Source organism: Heterocephalus glaber, unplaced genomic scaffold, assembly GCF_053883595.1.
Source record: "Heterocephalus glaber isolate CG9 unplaced genomic scaffold, H.glaber_assembly_v1.0 deba00001457, whole genome shotgun sequence".
NCBI classification, from domain to species: Eukaryota; Metazoa; Chordata; class Mammalia; order Rodentia; family Bathyergidae; genus Heterocephalus; species Heterocephalus glaber.
In genome coordinates this window covers 32,302,732-32,320,599 of record NW_028258305.1, presented here as the reverse complement: position 1 = coordinate 32,320,599, position 17,868 = coordinate 32,302,732, and the positions used below count along the sequence as shown (strand labels likewise).

Sequence of the window (17,868 nt, the reverse complement as noted above, 5' to 3'; positions counted from 1 at the left end):
CTCTCACATCAGCCCCGGTGAACTCATTTGCCTTGAGTTCTTTTACCAAGAGGTCTTTTCACACACTGCTCGCTCTTCCTGAAGCACATTTCCCTTATTTGCCCTTCCCCTGCACCCCCACAGTATCCTGTTCTTCAGATCAGAACTCCTTCCAAACTACATTCTAGTCCTGCAGTTCCTTTCCTATGCCCTCCACCCCACAGCCCAGGGGTACAAACGCTATGGCAGCAGCTAGGCCTCTCCAGTTCATGGTGCTTATTTCTTGTTCTTTGTTTCTTGTCTATCTCCAGTATCTGACTCAGTGATGGACGATAAACACTTTATATTCTTTGCTGTCACTGGTGTGCTCTCAATGTGTATTAAACTCTAGATCTCTTCTGAGGCTTGTCCCCCCTCACTACAGGTATAACTTCTTTATTTAAATGTGCTCATCCATGAAATAAGGCTTATGCTTGGGATTACATAAAATAATGAACAGATAGCCCTCGGGGTTATTCCTGGCACACAGGCATTCAGTGCCTGGCAATTATCTTATCCTAGCCTCTGTTCCTTCATGCCTGTAAACTGACACCTGTCTCATTTAATTGCAATCACACCCCTGCCCATCCCTCCAACCTGTCCATGGAGAAGCCCTGGGTACTGAGCACGAACAGCTCGACTTCATTCTCCTTAGTGACTCTGGTAACTTAGCCAAGGTTTTTGAAAACTGCTCCAAAAATATTAAATGGATTTTTGAATTTTATAAAATCCAGCCTCTTTACTGATTAACTTCTTAGAGCTGCTGGTAATATCCTACTCAGAAGCCATTATCGATAGAAAAGCTCACTACTAGCCAACCTCAGGGCTAATTGTCCCACACAGATATCTTCACTGAATAACTTCTGTGATTCCCAGACCTGCTCAGAAGGATTTTGATGTTGAAAATTCACTAAAGAGGTACAGGAAATCTGGAATCCCATGCCCAGACTGTCACATAGTAGCTAGTGACTGGACACATCTCTTAATATCTCTCTGATTCAGTTTCCTTATCAGTAAAATGAGAAGGATTAAATAGATCATCTCCATGTTCCATTGCCCCTGAAATGTTCTTTGATCCTATAATTCTAAAGGATTCCATCTGGATCCTATCCAAAAAAAAAAGCATCACTCAAAGTGGGTTTTGAGGAGAATTTGATTAAAAAAAGAACTATTTACAAAGATGTGGATAAGGTATATGAAAACCACAATCTGTAATGTAGAACCTCAGAGTTAATAATAGAAAACCTCATCCATCCATTCATCAGGTTTCCAGATCCCAGAGGGATAGGTTTGGGTAGAGGACCCCCTACCAACACCAGTAGCCTTTGACAAGGAGGCAGCCAACCTAGGAGATTCTTCAGGACGAGACCCCAGGGAGCCAGCCAGCTGGGCTCCAGAGAACAGGAAAGCTCAGTGCTACAATCCCTACAGGTCACCCATGTGTGTGATAATCAAGAGGGGTGTGGAGGTATAATAAGAAAATGAGTCATGCACAGGGATGTGGATGACTGTTTGGGGTAGACTCTAGGTTCAGAGAGCCTTTTTATACATGATGAGTTGGGGTGGTGCAGACAAAAATATTTTTATTGTCTAACAGAGCTTTATTGATCCCTTGGCATTCTGGTTAAGTATAAATCATCTGCAATCTCTTTAAAGGAATGGCACTGTTACTACCAGCTATATAAAATAACCCACAGGTTATTAAAACAAAAAAATTGTTTATGTTACTAGAGTGTCTTTTTGGAAAATAACTTATGGCAACATAAAATGTTTAATGGCACTTAATAACCTATGCATCCTATTTTTAAAATACAATTGATTAGATGATCTACAGAGTATCCTTTTGAGAGCAGTCTGAATTATTATTATCCAATTCTTATGTAGATTTATAATTAATCTAACAACTATGATTTGACCATGAATATGCCTTTGCCATCTGTTATCTTTACCCTGAATTTGATCATGAATAAAACATAACCATCTGACAGTTGAATCCGATCCATAATGTGGCCATACATGCTGTAGAACCATCCATAGTGTGTAAATTTGTATTCTCCACCATTTTCATCTAATTCCTACCCAGAGCTTTTTCATTGAGTTTCAGCCACCAGGGGAACAATCTACCTACAGACTTGGCCATATGGGATGCAGTGCATATTCTCCATTGTCCTGGGTCTGATCCTAATTGTCAGCAGCACAGCCAAAATGTGTCACTCCAAACATGGGCAGGGGTGCACTTGGGCATTCATAAGACGCTTAATGGGGCTTTCAGTACGGTGTTGCTGACAGTGTGTGTTTTAATTAGACTTCTAAGTGCACATTTATTTTTCCCACAAGGCAAGTCCTACCTGCAGGTGAAAGAGACAGCACCTGTGTGACTATAGGTGTCAAGCAGTGGTTGACAGCATGATCACCTTTAAAACATGAAATGTGCACATTTAAAATTATAAGCCAAACAAAATGCTGCCCATCTGACCTTGACTTCATCATCCCACACTTCTGCACAGTAACACCTCCTCTCTGTCTCCCATTAGCTGGTCCCCATCTATGGCTGCTTCTTCAGTAAGTACCTTCTGGACTGGTGAAGACTACTGAAACCTTGATTTCATATGCTCTACCTATGTACATTCTAATGCAAATGTTTACAAAACACAGGGCTTTCCAACATGAAAAACATTCCTGGTCCCAATTTTCCTGGCAGGCCATCAGGTTACCAATATATTTCTATACATCAGTGTTGATCCCAGGGCATTCTAACAAGTAAGGCAGATCTGCAGATCACAGCCGTGATATATTTCCCTTAACAATTACCTCTATACTTCCTATAAAATCTCTTACTATGGCTAGAAATGGGGAAACTTGAAGGATGATTTAATGCTTGGAGAAATCTGAGTGCAATTGTATAGGGGCTGAGTTTGAAGTAAGACCTTTGACCTTTCTATTTGACTATAATACCCCTGAATTCAAAAGCGATCGAAATCCAAAATTCGAAAGGTAGTGGTATATTCCACACTGTATGCTCATCAAAGTTGGCTTCTGATTTTCTTTACTATGACTGTGAGAAGCAGATCCTGAAATTCTACTTCTGTTGAATTTCTTATTTTCGTCATTGTTGGAAAGCTATTACTCTTGTTGTGCTATGACCCAGTTTCTCTGCAGGTTCCTCCTTCTCTGTGCTTGTGACCATGTCATTCTGTCCACAGCTCATTGATGAGGGGTGAGCTCACTCAAGGTTCTAGGGTAAACAAGCCACAAGTCAGCCCATGGCCCACAAGCTAAGCAGCCACCAGGGCTTTGTACTGTAGAGAAAGGTGCCCATTAGCCAAACTGGGCAGATGCAAAATCTCAGGCACTTTGATTCCAAAGCTTAAAGGCTCAACAGTTGGAGAGGAGAAAGCGACACTGTCAAGAGATGGGAGCAAACAGAAACAAACAACAGGGAGAAGCTGTAAGGTCAAAAACTGCAGAACAGTGGAAGCTAACACAGTTTGACTCACCTCAAGGCAGATGGCCAAAAGCAGGAGAGGCAAGAGAACAAGACACCCCAGGTGTGGAGCCGCCACACCCACCAAATGCCCTCACAGCCTTGGGTTCCGGCTAAACGCCAAGCTTGTGTATGTGCCCTCTAACCCCTCATCGTACTTAAGATTGCAATCCTGTCCCAAAAGGCCTATTTAATCATCTCATTTATTAAAGAAATTGAGGAAGTTAATAAATTTCAAAATGGAGTAAAATCTATTTTGGTATCATCAAATTAAATCGTATTAATGACTAAAAGTCATGTGTGTATCTATAATTCTTCTGTTTGTTTTGTTCTCACCATCTGGAATCTGCTCTCTGTCCTCTGCCTATCTAATTAGTGCTGCTGAATTGGGGTATTATTAGACTTTTGAAAAGGACAATTTCTCATTGAGAACTGTAAGGGATGTAGCAACCCTAGCTCAATGAAAGCCTGCAGTAAACCTCCCTCCTCCCTATTGTTTAAAAATAAATCTATACATCTCCAAATGCCCACTAGGGGGAAGTACATGTCCCAGTTAAGAACTATTGATTTAAACCTTTCCATTCAAGGGAGAGCTCAACTCCTCTTTAATCTTTGATTATCCCAGACTACATTGATTTCTGTACCTTCCTTGATTCTCACTGCCCTTAGAGGTAGCAATGCATCATTAATATCCTAAATGTATCCTAATTGTTTCATGTATGCTGCTTTCCTTTCTGAACTTGATCACAGTTCTTTAAGAGCCAACCACAGTCTACACACAGTGCCTAACATTGTGGCTGAGGACATAATCCATTCTAACCGGTACTTCACAATCTCCTCTCTGCTTACCTCTTGAGCAGTACTTCCTGCCACTTTTCTACCTTCACTCCTGGACTTTGTCCTTCTAACAACTGGGAGAAGCTCTTTAGAGTTCCCTGAATATGCCCTATCTGTTCACCATTACACCTTCATATGCGCTATACATTTTGTATATATTATGTACCTCAATGACTTTAAGCTTATTGGTACATTTTAGTTATACAGTATGATCACATTCATCCTTGGGAATTTGTACCTGTACGTGATATATCTTGGTTCTTTTTTCCCATTCCTCTGCCCTCCCCCCCTTCAGAAACCCTTCCATCCCTCTCTATTCAAATAAGCTTTGTTTTTTCCTTCTTTTTTCATTTTTCCTTTCCCTTCTTTCCCTTCCCCTACTCCCCTCCCTAGTTTCCCTTCCTCTTTGAACATTTTCTTCCTGTTTCACAATATCTATTATACATTTTGGTTCTCATTTACACTTTGTTTCTCACACCAGAGAAACAATTCGGTATTTACACATATGCATCCTATTTATTTCACTTAAGAGCATGGTCTTTTCCTTCACTTCACTTTGTGTTTTGCTAAATAATTCTAAGAAGTGGAATGTATATATCTCACTACTGCTCAGAGCTTAATTCCAACTTACATATATTAGACAGTTTCATTAAAGTACCTGAAACAGATAACTTGGTTATGCTTTGTTTAATTTCTTTCATTTGCTTTGCTTCCACTTACACTTGTGCCAATGAAATGCTCAAGATACTACATCAATTGATACTAGCAAGAAATTAACTCAAGCTGAACACTCAACTCAGAGGCAAAAGAAAAATTAGCCTCCATTTTATTAGAATAGATTGTTTCCTTTCTACTCAGCATTTAACTTGGAGAGGCTTCCTCCACTACTTCCCTCCGGTAGAGAACAGTGATATCTGTATGAGTGTGAAGATTATCATGTAAAATAATAATAAAATAATTATATGGGAAACTATCAACTAATATGCTGTCAAGAAGACAAGCATTGGTAGATACACATAAATTAGCAAAAGCTCTGAGTTCAGAGCTTCTTTCAACAACTCGGGATTGGGGAGGAGAGTTTGGAGACCAGCTGTGGCCTCAATTCAGCTCCTCTAACAACCTGTGCAGTCCTGATTGGAGAGGAGAAGGGAAAGACAACACTCAGATCCAACTAACTGCTGAAGGGCCAAAGCCCTGGCTCCAGCTAAGCATTGTGAGGTCTTCACCAGGAAGTGAAAGAGACATTCCTTCTGCTTCAGTGTCACCCAGATGTGGTGAGGTGGGGGTTAGGGGTGGGAAATGGACAACAACGAACACGAAAAGAACCAGGAAGTGACAGCCTCAACAGCAGGTCGTTCATAGCTTTGTCCCTTTGAGGAATATTGGTCAGGTTTTATAGAATGTCTCGTAGTTGGGATTTGTCTAGCATTTCTCATGATTTTACTAGTGTTGCAAGTTTAAGAGAAGAATACTGCAGATACAATAGTTCTCTCTCATCCCATCATTTCAGGAAACACATGCTATCAGTATGACATTTTCGGTGCTGTTATCCTGTTCACCTGGTTAAGATGGTGTCTGCTAGATTTCTCCCACTGAAAAATTGCTTTTTTTCCCTTTATGTCACTAAATCCAACTCACACTCAAAAGAAGGCAAATAAAGCTCCACCTTTTAGACATAATTCTATCAAACAATTTATAATTACCTCATTATAAGCTATATAGAGTTTTCAGATATTAAAAAAAAAAGCCCTCCAAATCCCAGAGGCAGTATGCAAATCTACTACTCTGAGTTCTTTTCTCATCTACCATAACAGAATAAATATTTGGCTTCAAAGAGTCAGTCTGTAAGTATTCTTGTTGGTTGGCCAAATCCCAGGTATGTTGTATGTCTACCAGCAAGAGAGATAAGAGGCAATACTGAGTAAAGGTAGGAGTAATTAGTTCAAGTACTTTTGAAACTAGACCATGGAGGGGTTTTTTGTTTGTTTTTTTTTTTTGATACCGGGGATGGAACTCAGGTCCTTGAGCTTGCGTAGCAGGCGGCGAAACCACTGAGCTAAATCCCCAGCCCAAGACCATGAAGTCTTTTAAGAGCACACTGTAGTCTGAATCTGAAATGCCTTCTGACGGCCCATATGTCAAAGGCTTGATGCCCATCCCATAGTGCTATGAGGAGCTGATAGAACCTTAAAGAGCTCTTAGGTCATTAGAGGTTCCCGCAAAAGGGATTGCGGGACTCCAGTATCTCCCTCTTTCTCTCTTTCATTTCTTTGTCTTGAGGTGGGTAGTGCACTGTTCCACACAATTCCCACTATGAAGTGTCACTTCACTACAGGTTCAAAAATAAACATGCCAGCTGGTGATGGACTGAAACCTCCAAATATGGGAGTCAAAATAAACCCATTCTCTTTGTGATTTATCTGAGCTATTTGTTACAGTAACAAAACTAACATGTGCACCAACTTTACCATGGAACAATATCTAGATTCAAAAAAAGGTAATACAGGTAACTGTATTATTTAAGGCAAGATTATGTATCCAATGATAATACAAGGAAGATTGATACATGTTCACAAAAGGCTGTTTCATTTTTTTATTTTTCCTGCATGGTTCACAGGGAAACCAAGCTTGCAAGCCTATTACAGTTTGGTGAAACCATAAATTTCAGATCCAATCTCCAAAATGCTCCTCTGTGCTCCTTTCCTATTGCTTTTCCCCTTCTGCTGACTGGAGTTAAAAGTTATAATGGAGCCCTTGGAGATCCTGACGGGTGGAGAAAGCACTAAAACCAGTTAGATGGAGCATGTGACCCTAAATGGCTATATGAACCACAGCCCCTGCTAACCTTGCTGAACTATAAAATGAATGAGAAATGATCTTCCATTGTGTCCACCGACTGAGATTCAGGGATTGTTTGTTATCACCACTAGATTCTCCCTACCAAAAGAGAAAGCAGTCCCAGAAGGCAGGACTTGTTTATATCAAGTTGTTTGTCCAACCTAGCACAGTCCCACGTGGGAATGGGACCTGAAAGCCTTTGAAGTTGGGGAAGAGGAAGAGAAGAAAAATAAATGGCGTGTTGTTAGAAAGAGACATTTGATTTATAAGAACAGTTCAGGTAGCCTCTGTATCTGGTTTTCTATAAAGTTGTCATAACGATAATCTACAAAAAAATTTTAATGGGAAGATACAATTCTACTGGAAATGGTAGATGAAATAATGGGCTTGAAAACAGCACCACTCAAATGAAAGTTCCCTGGAGGATTCTGGTTTGTAAGTTTGAGCCAGTATAAGAGCAATGATTTCTAGTATTCTTGAAACTAGACTATGGTGTACATTAATAGCACAAAAATCCTTTTATCTCAGCCCCAACCTTACTAGCAGAAAGTTAGAGGGGGGAAAAAATTGTAATCAAATTTAGCGAAAAATAAGTAGGAGTACTTGACCAGGTTTCTACAGCTTTCTAAGAAATTTCCTACCTGGTAATTGTAAAGGAATGAATTCTAACAGATTTGTCACTTATCAAAAGTTGATGCCTTTCCCTTGCAATAAAAACCTCCATCCTGCTGTATCAACACTGGGAACCCAATTTTTCTGATCAAACCTTAATGCTTTATATCTCACTGAGTATAGTATTTTTTATAATTTCAGGACATAGTAGAACATTTATAGAAAATCTATTTTGGTGAAGTTTCACATGAAGACAACACAGAGGTCCATCCGAAATTCCCTCTCTCTTTGTCTTCTCAAAGACATCCAAAGGACACGGGCTTCCTGCTCTGGCTCTAGGATATCATGGTAAATTTACTTGGTCAAGAGAATGAATTCACCCAAAAATGCTCTACTAACTACAGTTCTTACATTTTGTATCTTCATATCTTGCAAACAGTGCTGCTACATCCACTGGGGCAAAATTATAGAGGAAGTCTGTGGCTTCCTGCTTCCTCAGGTCTAGCATGCAAGGGACTGGGTAAGAAAAGTTGAGGTTTATGCATTATGGCATGGTTCCTTGATATAGAAGAGGGCTCTGCATCTTCAACAATGCATTTACAGCTGTTTTAAGTATGAAAAGGCAAGGCCCAACATGTATTTCAGGAAAAACCCAGAGGACTGATATAACTAAAGAAGAACTACTTCCCCCACAGGAGGTAACTTAGTCATCAATTCATTAATTTAATAGCTGCTATGCACTCATTCTTGTATGACCAAACCCACACGTGAACTCTCTCTGAGAGTTAACATACTGATTTTGGCAGAATGGATTCAAGTTCACTCAGTAAGCGGTGAACAGACTCTAATAAATTAATGCCACTCTACATCTTCCAATTCCTAATATTTAGGGCTGGGTTCTAATGCCTGGATGGATATTAAAACAACCCAGACATAATTGGACTTTACCTCAGATTTTCTCTGAGGAAACCAGTCTTTTATCTTAGCTGTGACTTTGGCAGAGTAAACTCAATGAAAATGGCCTCTTTGGAGTAGCATTTACTAAATCTAATTATGCTGCCTACTTTGCTGATCCTACTATTTTCTGGTTTTGTTTCTCTTTTGTTTTGTTTTTTCTTTGGTGTGAGGGATGTTATTTCCTTAGTATTCCTACTACTGAGCAAGTTCTCCTCAACCCCATCCATCTCTTGTGTGTATAAGAAATCATTAATATAGCACTTCAAGGGCTTTCAAGAGGGTTTAGTCCTACCCAGGGATTAACCATTTGGCTGTCTATGTGGGGTGACGATTACTTTATCTTCCAAACTGGGACACTTTTCAGACTGCTATTATTGATTACACCTTGACAGGAAACATAAACCAGGGTTATCTTGGACGAACTAGGGCATATGATAACACTACTGGGAATTCAAAACAAACCTACGTGCTCCTATGTCTCAGATATTATAAAATCTTTCACAGGACATTCATTTCTTTCAGGGGACTTACAAAATAGGCCCATTTATGTTATAGCAGCTGGATACAGTGTAGCATAGTGGTTGAGGACAAAGGCTCTGACTTCTTTTACTCCAATATCCCTTGCTCTCAGTTTTGAATGATGGCTTGCACTCTCCCAGCTGCAGAACCAGATTTCCTGGGCTCAAATCCTAACACTGTCATTTCTAAGATATGAAAGTTTGGAAAGTCATATAACCTTCTGTGTCTCGGTTCCCTTGTCTATGAAATGATGATATTTGAAAATGACTCATAAGGTTCTCTAGAATAAATTAGTTAACAGTCATGCACTAATTATCAGGGAGTGTTGAATATCACCAGCAATCATATGTCAGTCATTTTAGTTAGTAATAGCCCTTTTTCTCCCTGAGAACATGTCATGAGGACCTCCAGTCTTGTTTCCTTGTCAATTCTTAGCCATCAGGCCTGTTGTCATGCACCTTCCTATCTAAGAATTCTGCACTGATGCAACTAGTTATTTTGAGCTCTGTTTCTTACCTAGGAATTTTTGTCCCCCATTATTTTTCATACATTGAGTCTTCCTTAAATTGCCTCCAGCCAAACACATTGAGTACTCTTTCACTATTCAGAGTCACTTCCATACAATAAAGTGCTAAGGAGCACACCAAAATGAATCTGCAACTTCACTTTTAGTGACATGTTACTCTGTCTCCATATCTTCTTGGGAGTTTCTTGTCAGGCATTGGTTTCTAGTCTATCACAGCCTGAAGGTTACAGAGGAATTCATCGTAAGAACCACATTAGTATCTTCTGCTAGAATATGCATGAATCTCTGTGACAATTTTATAAATCTTGCATGAAAATTGGCATGGAGCCACATCTTGTCAAGGAAATCACAGGGAAAAGGTATTTTCCAGGTCTCATTTGGGTATGACCTTCAATCTTCCTGTATATTGTGTCCTTGCAAAAGATATCTCATCCCATCTAACAGCAAACAAACGAGCAAAAAATGCCTGCCCTAATCACTTAGCGGTATGAAACTGAAATCACTTGTGTGAATCGTTATTAGAAGAAAAAGCAAACAAGAAACATTATATTCCTATTTGGATTGTTCAATTACTAGATTAAGATAATTAGGCTCAATTTAGTAACTTTTTCTTAACTCTCAGGAAGAGGAGGGAGGACAGAGCAGAAATGTCCCTGCAGCCATAGACCACGTCCTACCCCCAGCTCATGACCATAAGTATCATTTTAACTGCCATCAACATTTACAGTTACTGAACATTTACTCTGCTTCTGGAATTTTAAGTGACTAATCTCATTTAATCTTCATAATAATGTTATGAGTTAAATTCTTCCAATAGCATCAGAGTACAGGATACAGTAGGAGGAAACAGATGTATGTTAAATGACTTGACCAATCAGTAAATGGGACATAAAATTAGATCAGACTATATTAACTACAACCACATTAGTTATTAGGTTATACCTTGTGTCTTCAGGAGAAGAGATGTGGATTGGCTGATCCTGTGAAAAGAAAGTAGAGCACATGTTAACTGCTGGTCAATCAATACAAACATTTTTAACCCACGAAGGAGGAGCAGAATGTAAATATCATATATACCCAATATTATTTCACCAAAGTAAGCAATCACTGAGAATCCTAGAATGCTATTGTGTATATACAAGGCAGACATCACAGGATTTGTAAGTAATCACCAAAGGGTAACCATTTTCATGAAGCTGTTTTACTTTTCAGTCCAACACAGTATACGTCAAAGTTCAAGACCAAGAATGCTTCTACACACAAGCAGATTTTGCAGCTGTTTCTTTGATGAACAACTTCTATATCAAAGAGAACACCCTTGCTGGTGCTCCTGGAAAGCTCACTGGCATTGTGTCTTTCATGTTTTAAGACTGGCTACCTCCATACTGTAACCATATTGAGGAGATTTTCTAAGGAGAAGATGATATGTTCTGGGAGTTTTGGCATAAGACTAAGCATAAAAATCATTATAGTAATTAACATTTAAAGACTTAATAGATCCTCAGTACTTCACATAGATTAATTTACTTAATTTTCACAATAATTTACTGAAGTAGTGCCATTTGTAGTCCCATGGTACAATTAAAGAAGCTGAGAGGTAGTTACGCTAAGTGTTGGAGCCAAGGTGTTTTAAGGAGAAAAGTGTCCTTGCTGCCAAAAACAGGGCAGGGCTAGGTTAGTAGCATGAATCAGAAGTTAGGCTGAACCAGCTGTCTTTATTGAGCATTGACTATTTCCTGGTATTGCATTAAGCCCAATATGAACAGTGTCTTAGTTCAACTCTACTTAAATCCTCTGTGACAGAAATTGTCATCCCAGTGTTATAAATGTAAAACCAAGATTGACAGAAGTTATTTGCTTACTGTCATGCAATAAATGACACATCACTCTTTGGACCCAGGTATATTTCTCTCTAAGTCTATGTTTTATTTTCCATGACAGAGCAGATCCTTGTTTAGATACAATTTTCTTTGGCCACATGAATGCTACACATTTTGATTTTTTTCCTGTAGATTATTCCTAATTTTTTAAGATTTATTGTCTTGGTCATTTTACCCTGTGTATGTTTACATTTATTGAATATAGTTTTTTTTAACCTTTGCATTCGGTAGTATCATCTAGAGAGTTAATTTTCAAAAGTGCAGATCTTCCTGAAAATCATTGCTTCTTCAGACACTTATACATTTGGTTAACTTCTTTGTAAAAGTTTCATTTCCCATATTGATTCTTCTTCCCTATTAATTGCACTGGATTGGATGTTTGTGTCCTGCCAAAATCCATATGTTGAAATCTCAAGACTAGGGTGATGGTTTTAAAAGGTGGAGTCTTTGGGAGGTGATTAGGTCTGGTGGGTGGAGTCCTCATGACTTGGATTAGTGTCATTATAAAGGGAATCCCAGAGAGCTGGCTAAGCCCTCCCACCACGAAACTCAGAAGAGGGCTCTCCTCAGAATTGATCTCACCAGCACCCTCATCTGGGACATGTGGCCTCCATAATGTAAGAAATCTGTGGCTATTGTTTATAACCCTGCTCTATGGCACTTAGCTATAAAAGGTTGGACAGACTAAGACATTGATCTTTCTTTTTGGTGGAGCTCTTCTCCCAGGAGCCTTTCACCGTGAGCTGTTGAGGAGAAAAATTTTTATAAATTTTGTAGGCCAGAGAGTTTCTTCATTAAAATGATAACTTATCTGGATACAAAATTCTAAGGCCCAAGCTTTTTTCCTTAAAAGCTTTGAAGATATTATCTCATGTTATTGTTGGGAAAACTGCTTAAATCTGATGTTACTCTGGCTCTTTTCTTTCTCTTTGGAAACTCTTTAAAATTCCTCTTTGATTTTATGCCCTTAAATTTGACTATAGTCTGTTTGGATATTTATTTTACCTGTCCTGTTCAGTATTCCATCAGGCTTTTATTCTGAGCTCTTATATCTTTAATCCTTGGAAATTCTTGTTTATAATTTTCCTTCTGTTTGCACCTTTCTTAGTTTCTGAGAGTTCTACTTTATAGATTTGACACTTACATTTCTGTTTCATGACTCAATATTTTTCATTAGATCCAACTTTTTCTGATGTTTTCTCTTCATGACATTTTCCAAAAGTTTTGTGACCCAACCTTTTACTTTATTAATTTATACTCAGCTGAACCCATTCTACAATTCCAACTGTCCTTCCAGTTGTTCCTCTTTTTCTACTCTCAAAAGTTACATTTTCCTACCCAAATTTTAAATTACTTCTTCTTTTTCTGCTGTAAAATTTCAAAAGCTTCCTTTATCTCTCTAAGAATATTCATTAGGATCATTTAACATTCATACTCTGTCTCATTAGCTTCAGCTTCTCTCAAAAAGCTTATAATTTCAGTTCTCTTTCTTATTTTGAATTTATGTTCTTCAAATATTTAATCTTTTTTCCTCGGGAGCACATTTTTTATTCCTTTGAAGCCTTGGCCTTGGCGCTAGCTTAGCTTCCTTCATAGAGGGCAGAATACATTTGTGCCCCAGACTGGACCCGCCTGTCACAGGCCCAAGCCCACGTTTGCTGCTGCTCCTAATCTTATGGGGCTTCTTCCCACAGCACTACATCAGAAGGGCAGTCACTCCTTTTTATAGCTGCCTCGTGCAAGAGTCGAAAAGGACTAGTCTACCGTCCTTGCCACCCACCGAGAGCCACCCGATGAGATCATGTTCACTTGGGCTGTGAGAAGGTCTGATAAACTGCTCTCACCCTCACACTGAACTCCCAGGGTCAGCCTCACCCAAGAAGATATACAGGGGGAGAAAAAGGATTTATTTTTTTTAATAAGAGAGAACTTTGTGAGTTCTATCCCACTTATCCTTCTTTTTCCTTCCTCTGGGAGAGCTCTCCTAGTAAAAACAAGACCAATCCTCCCTTTCTCTTAAGGAAGTGTCAATTTTCTTAAGCTTCTGAAATCTTCCATGACTATGTCCCCTGGTCAGCCTCAAAGGTTCATAACCTATGCAAGCGCAGAGGATGCTGGGCTCAAAATGGCCGCACATGGCTCTGTTGTTGGCATTTTGAAACTCCGAACACTTATCTTTTTTTAATATAAAGAAAAGAATTTTATTTACTTACAGTTCTGGGGATTCAAGAGCATGACCCCAGCATTTGCTCAGGTATGGTAAGGGCTTTCTGGGTTCATCACAGCATGCTAGACGGCATCTTGCTGGAGGCACATAAGAGAGATCATTCCTTGAACAGGAGGCTCAGGATTTTAACTTGTGAGAAGGCCCACAAATTATGTAACCATTGCCACCTGTGGCATCACTAAGTTTGATTTTTAGCAGCTGATGCTGTACCCCCAAGTTATCCAAAACTACCGAAAGTGAAATTTATAAAGAATTCACCCCACAGTTTTCTCCATAGATCAAGGGCTGATTGTGTCTACAGCTTTAACAAAGTTCTAATAAATTATTTGGGAGAAAAAATAAAGATTATTCAGAACAGCATTTCTTGGCTGCTATGATGTTGAAAAAAGCAATCCTTGTATATCACCTGCTTCAAATTGTGAGAGGAGCTTGAGGTACTGGAATTAGGGCAGGTCCTCATCTAGTAAACATGTACCACTACTACTGTCACCACTTTATTGGGGGGGGGGGATCGATCTGAATTTGGGAACCATAAACTTTAGTAAATAAAACTTTATTGTGTGTTTTATCCCCAAATAATCTATAGATGTATACAAACATCTAAAAATACATTTTTCCTGTAAGCAAGGCTTATAGTTTTGACAATATTGCCAAAACCATCTCAAGAAAAAGGCAAAAGTTACTACTTTATGGGTTTCACATGGGAGAAGGAGAAATTCAGTTCTTCCTAGACACACACACACACACATACACACAAAGCACCAGTTTTTCTCCCCAGAAACTATATTATCCCACCTTGAAAACATGAGTTACAATTAATCACTGATTATTGATGAAAAATATTTGAGATTAGAATATGTTGCATAGTGTTTGTTTTTAATGTTAGTTTTTTAAAGATCAGCAAACAAGCAAATCTTGCTCAAAATGGTCCAATTCTTATGAATTTTATTACCAGATTTCCTTTCTAGTTGCAAAAACCTAAATTTAGAAAAAAAAATTAATGTGCCCAATAGCATGGGAACCATGAGAAACATAATTGATTTCATGGATGCTCATTATACTCTGTTGAAGTGGTCTGTCATCAAATACTTCTTTAAAGTAAGCAGAGGCTGCTCGGATCCATGGTCCCTGCACTCATGGCTTCTCCTTGCACGTTCCCTCTCCCTGCCCAGCCTCTGTGCAGTCTAACCTCCGCAGTACACAACCCCTGCCCTTGCAATTAACTCACTGGTCTCAACAAGAAGTAATACGATTCATAGCTGTAAATTTTCCTGGTTCACTTTGACAATGGTCGGAGTTGAAGATGAGAAATGTACAGTGATTGGCAATCAGACATTCCCTCACGTCAGACTCAGAGCTTAGTAAAAGCTGTAGAAGAAAGGAATGAAGAAATAAACACATGCTAGTAACAAGATGTGGTGAATTAACTAATGGCCAACTTGTAATGCCCAGCTGAACTGAATCAGCATGGTGTGGGTGTGGAAGATCAACCTGAGGATTGTTATCAATAGCTATAAAAAAGAGAACTCTAGGGAAAGGTCTTAGCCTGTTGATTTTCTAGAAGCTTGCTGTAGATGCTTTTTCTGATGTGAACTAGGCTGTTCTCCTCAAAGGAGGAGCTCAGGGCCTCATGGTCACTAGAAATAGCTGCTGTTTTTGATAGGGGAGCTCTGATCCTCACCATGAGCATTACTTTCTGGCTCCAATGTGGATCCCTCAGCTTGTTGGCACAAATCCTTCATCTCACCGGCATAGGTTTTCTGGCTTCCACCACTGGCCCTTGGGCCTTCCAGGTGCAGATTCTCAATATGGACAAGCATGAGACATTGCCGTGGGCTCTAGGCCACTGGCTAGACTTGTGGAGGACATTGCCCTGGACTCTAAGCCTTCAGCTGGACTTGTGTGGGATATTGCTGGGATCCAGGCCCTTGGTTGGATTTTTTGGGCCCCTAGTGTGTGGTTAATCTCTTGCGCTCCTCTGCATTTGACTTTTTGGGTAATTATCATAAAATAACCCTACAAATTATGTGTCCTGTAGTAAATGTATTCTCTTGCCAAAACCCTGACTACAACACAAGAGCTCACGTTTATAGTGTTATTTTCCTAGGGATGCAAGTACTTTACAGTTACTTTCACACAACTGCTGCTAAGAGTTATCATCACCCTATTTACATAGAGGTCACTAAGGCACTGAGAAATAAAATTACCTGAACATAGTTGGTAGAAAAAGCAGGACTTGGCCCAGCAGTTTGATTCTAAAAGTCAGGGCTTATAACATTTGCATTACTTTTGCTCCCAGAATCAGACCTTCTTGTTATCATGAGAACACAAGAGTTACCCCAGGTGTTGTGTCTTAGCTTGGAATTAAAGAAAAAAATACAATAGTCTGCGTGGTTTGAAAAGCACTTCTTTCTCAGAGCTGTAGCAGCTGGGGTGTCTAGCTACAAGGTGCCGGCATAGTCAGTGTCTGTGGAGGGCCTGTTTTCTGAAGTTACCTTCTACTTCCTCATATGACAGAGAGGGAGAAGGACGCTCTCCTGTGTCTCTTATAAAGGCACCAATCCCACTTATGAGGGCTCTACCCTTCTGCCCTAATTATGTCCTAAAGGCCCCACCTCTTAACACCATCACATTGGGAGTCAGGATTTCAACATAATTATTGTGGGGAAGGGATATTCAGTCTATAGTCCCCAGATAAAATAAGTTCAATGAAGAGCAAACAACTTACATCATGTGGCTGGCTAGTCTGTGCAAATTTATCGTGGTTGAACATAGAGTCTCCTGTAGGGTTTTTGAAATAATTAGAATACCCTAAGGGCCCTATGAGGCCCCAGGAAATGCCAATTTGAGAAAACATGAAACTATTCCTTTCCAAATAAGCAATGCTCTCATCTCAGTGCTTCAGAGATCCTAACCAGTATCCAACTTGTGGTTGGGGTTTAATAAACATTTGTTGAATTAAACTAAATGAAATGTAATCTTGAACTAGTCTCATGTCTAAAACTGAGTTTCTCCACCTATGAAATGAAGAGATGAACCTAGAGAATGGTTTTCAATCCTGGTTGGACATGAAAGTCATCCAAGGAGTTTTTAAGAAGCATTGATATGTCAGCTCTGTCCCGGTGATGTTGGTGAGAGGTAGGTTTTGCTACTTTTGCAGGCTTTATTACTTTTTTGTTTTAAGTTTAAAGTGATTCCTCTGTGGAGCTTCCACTGAAAACCATAGACCAGTGGTCTTCAAATGTTTATCTGGACACAAAATCAGTTTGTGAACAATGCAACATCACACCAAAAATGGCTCCCCTCTATCTTGCATAGAGGTGCAGATAAGGAATAGTTTCTGTAAAACAATAGCCAGATTAGTCAGCATATTTAATTTCTCACCAACATCAGTTATGTATGTTATACAAGGTTCAAGTGCTTCTGTCTGGTGGAAATCCCTGACCTGATTTCCCAAACCCCCTGCCACTCACTATGGTCAGGTCTCTTGGGAGAGGAAGTTGTTCAATATGTTTGAACTGGGCTAGTTATATTGAAACTCTTCCCTTTTTCTCTCTTTTCTTGCTGGAGGTATTTCTAGAAGCATTGTCACTGACAACTCTGAAGATTATGCAAAAGAAATTTAGAAAAAGGAGTCTCAACTTGAAGTAAATGGCAGAAAGCTTGAATTTCCCTCTCATCTGACTAGATTCTCAGATTTGGAGATCTATAAAATGTTTCTAGGTTTGCTTGCTCCAAAGTGCTTTTTACAGGTCATTTACATAATCCTATGGACTCCATGAGGATAGTAGATCAAAGGCATAGTCATTGCTGCTACTTTCATCCCATCCCCAGATTAGCTTCTTCAGCATGTTCTCAGAGTGAACAGACACTTATATACCTAATATTTTCCCTTGTAGATTTGGAATTTTAGTTCAAAGATTATGCAACCACTTTTTTAAAGAAGCAATTTATTTGCAGGACAAAGTCC

General features: G+C 39.3%; 1 long non-coding RNA gene across 2 annotated transcripts in view; it reads right to left on the bottom strand.

Annotated features, from left to right (window-relative positions):
- The window catches only part of LOC110347943 (uncharacterized), an 82,416-nt gene extending 68,399 nt beyond the window's left edge, over nucleotides 1-14,017 (bottom strand). For both annotated transcript variants that reach the window (XR_002392872.2, XR_002392873.2), the window contains exons 1-2: nucleotides 13,885-14,017; nucleotides 10,734-10,771 (exon numbers count right to left, since the gene is read on the bottom strand). This is a non-coding gene — a long non-coding RNA (uncharacterized LOC110347943). The remainder of the gene's footprint in view (nucleotides 1-10,733; nucleotides 10,772-13,884) is intronic.
- Nucleotides 14,018-17,868: the final 3,851 nt, after the last annotated feature.